The sequence below is a fragment of the Montipora foliosa genome, chromosome 6 (genome assembly GCF_036669935.1).
Source record: "Montipora foliosa isolate CH-2021 chromosome 6, ASM3666993v2, whole genome shotgun sequence".
Classification (NCBI taxonomy): Eukaryota; Metazoa; Cnidaria; class Anthozoa; order Scleractinia; family Acroporidae; genus Montipora; species Montipora foliosa.
The window spans coordinates 70,747,450-70,752,449 of record NC_090874.1 but is presented as its reverse complement, the minus strand read 5'-3'; the positions used below and the strand labels follow the sequence as shown (position 1 = coordinate 70,752,449).

General features: G+C 36.9%; 1 long non-coding RNA gene across 1 annotated transcript in view; it reads left to right on the top strand.

Moving 5' to 3' along the window:
- The window catches only part of LOC138006224 (uncharacterized), an 8,953-nt gene that overhangs the window by 1,327 nt on the left and 2,626 nt on the right, over window positions 1–5,000 (top strand). The window contains exon 2 of the long non-coding RNA XR_011123875.1: window positions 4,395–4,464. This is a non-coding gene — a long non-coding RNA (uncharacterized lncRNA). The remainder of the gene's footprint in view (window positions 1–4,394; window positions 4,465–5,000) is intronic.

Here is a 5,000-nt window from a genome sequence, read left to right as displayed (position 1 = left end):
ATGGAAATAGTGGATGTCTTACATTGTGCATTTTGTCGACTTGATGGATTCGTTTTGATGTATATCTACTTCAGAATGGAATTTGGTGCAGGGATGGCGCAGTGGTGAGAGTACTCGCCTCCCACCAATGTGGCCCGGGTTCGATTCCCAGACTCGGCATCATATGTGGGTTGAGTTTGTTGGTTCTCTACTCTGCACTGAGAGGTTGTTCTCTGGGTACTCCGGTTTTCCCCTCTCCTCAAAAACCAACATTTGATCTTATTTGCATTAACTTGTTAATTTCAATTTATTGTGTCCCTGATTAGTGCTCTACAGTACAACGCTAGAAGATTAGACACTTAAATAAAGTTCCTTTCCTTTCCTTTCCTTTCACTTAGGAACGGAGCAAATCTGAACCAATCAGAGCACAGTGAAATGCACCACATTAGTTATGGTGTGTGTGAGCATGACACATGCTCGTACAGATTTGTGTTTTGAAGCAAAAAAACAATCATTGTGAACCGGACTTTCATGTCATCATTTGAAGGAAAAAGGGTTTGCTGCAGATCCTAAAATATGACTAATAAATATCCATGAAAAACTGCGACCAGAGAAGCAAATCCGGATATCTATTTTAAAATCAAAATATCCAGTTAATCGAGGTTCGATTGTATGCGCTTTCAAATTGTCCTCCCGCAATCCTTCATGATCAGTCATCACTTCAAATTCTGCAGTGCAGTGGTCATCATCCTTAGCACTCCTCTACCAAACACATGATTATTATCTGTTAATCAGAAGCAGAATTAGATGTGTTGTATGCTTCGTCTTTGAAGTGTGGTAATCAATAGTCATTGAGTGTGGGACTTCAGGGGTATTTGTCCCGCTTCCTTTTTTCACTTCTTCATTTTTATTTTCTGGAGTTGGGCTATTGTTTCAAGAACTGTGCATTTATTCGAAAAGGTAATACAACTCACTGTATCTACCAATACATGTCCTGCAGCCATACAGGATTTTTAAAACAGTCATTCCATGGAGGCATCTGTCAAAAGTCCCGAAACTATCAGGACATATTTCTAGTGACATAAAAACGCTTTGTACCTTCAAAAAGGAAGTGTTTCAAGTCATTGTTTTGTTTCGGTTGGTCTTGATGACATGTTCAAATGTTAATTTTTACATGTAGAATTCAAGCTGTCCAAATTAATGATTCTAGTTTTCAGTTCTGTTATGATAGCAGGGCTTCTGATAGGATGCGGAAAAAAATTAAAGATTATGCGGAAATTACACCGGATTATGCGGAAATTTAAACAATTTATAGAACAAACAATTAGGCCCATCCAATGTATTTACATACTTATGGTAAATCAGGACTCGAAATTGCGACCAATGCAGTCGCATTTACAACTGGCCAATATAGCCAATCTGCGACCAGCTTTCACCGTTACAATAAAAGGGTTAGTAATCGGTATTTTGCCGAAACTTGTGCTAAAATAAATAAAGCGATTAAAAAAATAAAAAAAAAAATAAAAAATTTTTCCTCGTATTTTGTTTCAATTTGGAAATATGGAGCAAAATTGTGATGTGGTTGAACCACGATCCATTCCCTCGATCATTCACCATTTTCAGCGGTTTTTTACACATACGTATTGCGGGCTCCTATTTTGTTTTGTACAACTTCATCGCGATTATTCTCCCTACTTTTACAAATGATCAATTTAATTTGCTACCATAACTTGCGGCTAAATTTTCATACCTTGTTGCATCTTGTTTAAAAATTCCGAGCCTAGGGTATGTTATGAAAATGGTTTAACTAGAGTGCAGGCTCATTGCCAAAAAATGCGTAGAAACTGCTTACGAACTTTCATCTTGCAAACAAAATGGCGTGTTTTCTTCAATGTTCGGGAAAATAAGTGTTTCAAAATAGTCAATCTCTTCGGCTTTTGCATTTGTGAGGATGGTAAGCAGCTGCTTTATCACTAACATCACGCATTTCTTCAGTTTTATGCGGAAAATGTCGTAATTATGCGGAGGATGCGGATTTTAGGGAATTATGCGGATCCGCATCGCCGCATCCTGTCAGATGCCATGTGATAGCATCACACATGTGAATGATTAAGTTATCAAGGTGTAACTTAGTACCCAGGCATTCACAATTAAACTAAAGTCTTAGGGTTGTCTTTGACCATCATCAAGCAAGTTGTTTTAGGCTCAAAAATGTAGTGTTCTGCTATGCTGGCCTGTAGTCCAAGGCTAGTGAGTGCCTGTAAGGATAGCATAAAATTATTGTTATCATGACCTATTGACAAGCAAGAAGCATTATTATAGAAGTAGATTTTACGAACATTTTGAAGCCAATACATGTAGATCATACAAGTCATGTACAGTGTACATGTATTTTCTTAAAATTAATTTGTCTTCTCTCTTTTAAATTGAATTTAATTGAGTTAAATACAATAAATAACTATTATTTAATATGTAATCAAGAGAAGGAAATTCTTACAAATTTACTTTGACTGAGTAACTCTTCATCTGGTATTGAACTACATGTACATGTACCAATCATATCTGATTTTAGTATAAATACACAGGTGATTATACAAAATCGTGCGCTCTCATTGGCTCGCTATCTCGGATTATCAGCCGATAGTTACCTCGATGGACAAAATGGCTGCCAGTAGTCGTTTTGCCACTGTAAGTGAAGATGATTTTTGTGTTCAAATTTTTTTTTTCTCTTTTTTGAAATAAGATGGCTTTTTCCTTACATGTACATATAGATTGGAACTCTCTCTTCTAATGCAAGGTTCAGAAAAAAAATATTAACAACCTTTGCATCCACTCCCGTTAACCCACTGACTCCTCGGAGTTACACTAAGTACATGTACAATCATGTATGTCTTAAATACTCTAACGCTCTGCGATTTTACTTGTCATTCGGGGGCAAGGAATCTGTGGGTTAATCCTGTAGATTTCCTCACACCTCTGAGCTACATGTAGAGAACTTCAGCAATGGCTTGCCTGATGGGATAGTGTTTTTTACATTTTTACTCATGGATATATATCCACGAGTTTTGGTGAGGGTCTTTATGCAAATGTGTCACTCCTGCGTAACCGGAAGTTCGATCTAATAAGCCAATCAGGATGGATAATCACAACACAGCTTAGATCGCTGTGACTTCCTGTTTGCGAGGTTGTGCGCCGCCATTACTGTATGTCGCTTTTGTACTGAAGTGTTTGAGCACCTTCCGCTGCATTTAGAAGCAAGAAACGGAAGAATTAAAGAAATGGCTTTCTTCGAAGGTGAAGCAAAATATTCTGAACAAGTACAGATTGGTGCAAAAAATTGTGCACCGTCTTTCACTGACCAACGCGAAGACTTTAATACATTAATTAACGATGGCCAAAAATGATGCGAGTGTCAGTAATAATTTCTACAAAACAGTGGCAAAAAAGAGCTTCTATGAGAGACTCTATCAAGCGGAAGAGACAAAATCACTTGAAGAGTTCAGGAAAAAGAAAAACATTGCAAAACGCCAAAACAGATCTGAAAATATTGAAGCAGCAAGGGAATAGGAAAAGAAAAGCAATCCAGAACATATCAGAGACCTAAACAGAAAAGCATAAAACATTTAAGGAAAGCTATGCAGAGCTCAAGGCTAAACCAAACTGAAATTTGTCAAGGTCAAGGCTCTATTAGACATTCTATGTCAAAAGTGATTCAGTCTTTTTCGTGATAAGATAAGACATGGCGCTGAATATATATTATGTACTTGCTGTGGTCAGTTATGGTTCAGATCATCTGTATCTAAGTGTATCAAATATAATGATAAAATTAATATTCACAAGGTTTGTTGGAGGAATGTATAACTGGTGCAAAATGTGTTAATATTACTGAATGGATCTGCTTTACTTGCTAAATCTGTTAACATTATATGACTTGGCAACAAAAATCAGACCTTACTGATTCAAAATTACCCTGTCATCTGTGCAACGAACTTTGAACACATGGTAGAGCTCTTTATAGAGGATGTGTTAAAGAGTAATCTTATGCCTGTTGGAGAAATGGTATACTTATTTCACAGGGTTGAATTCCAGCAAAGGGGATTACCTCACATACATGCAGTATTTTGGGTATCTAGTTGCATGAGAGCCCACCGTCCTGTTACACAGTTATCCAACTATCAATGCTAATGCATAAAGAAAACTTCAGCCTGCCAATTTTAAACAATTGCGGTAACTTTCATATCCACGAGTAACGACAGTGGCACTTTGATTTTCTCACCCTGTCACAATTATGTGGTTGAGTATTGTAACATCCACAACATGGTCAATTACTCTTGCAGGACTTATGTACATGTTTATCAAGTGTCGTCCGTAATCTTTCTTTTTTAATAAAAACGAATTATCTTTAATACACACAGTGATTACTGCCTTGACTCAGACTGTTGTGCATTAAAAACAAGAAAGTGATGGAAAATCTGGATGAACGAGGTATGATGTATTTAGAATTAAGGAACGTAAAAACCAGACTGCTTGTAAATTATTGTTTTTGGAGAGTTCATATACATGTACCATACTGCAGATCCTAGAAGGTGCATTATTATTATTATTATTATTATTATTATTATTATTATTATTATTTTATTTTTTTTTTTTTTCATGTTGCATAGTGTTATTTTCATGCCTGTATCTGTCCCATGGTGGATCTCATGCACTTACGGTACATGTACATGTACATATACATGATACAGCATCATGAGTATTCCACACTGGCAAGTTATTGTTGTTATTCAACAGCACCCTCTTCAGTTTTTTGCAAGTACCTGTACATGTATGTAAGCCCAAGTATGCTGATAAATTCATCTCTTGCAAATTGTTATTTTTTTTTGGAGGGGGGAGGGGAGGGGAGGGGAGGAGGGGGGGGGGGGTGGTGGTGTAAAAAAACCAACCTACATGACTTGTACAATCAGAAGATCCCTTTTCTTGGAACAAAAAGCAATAACATACATGTACATGTAGGCAGTGGC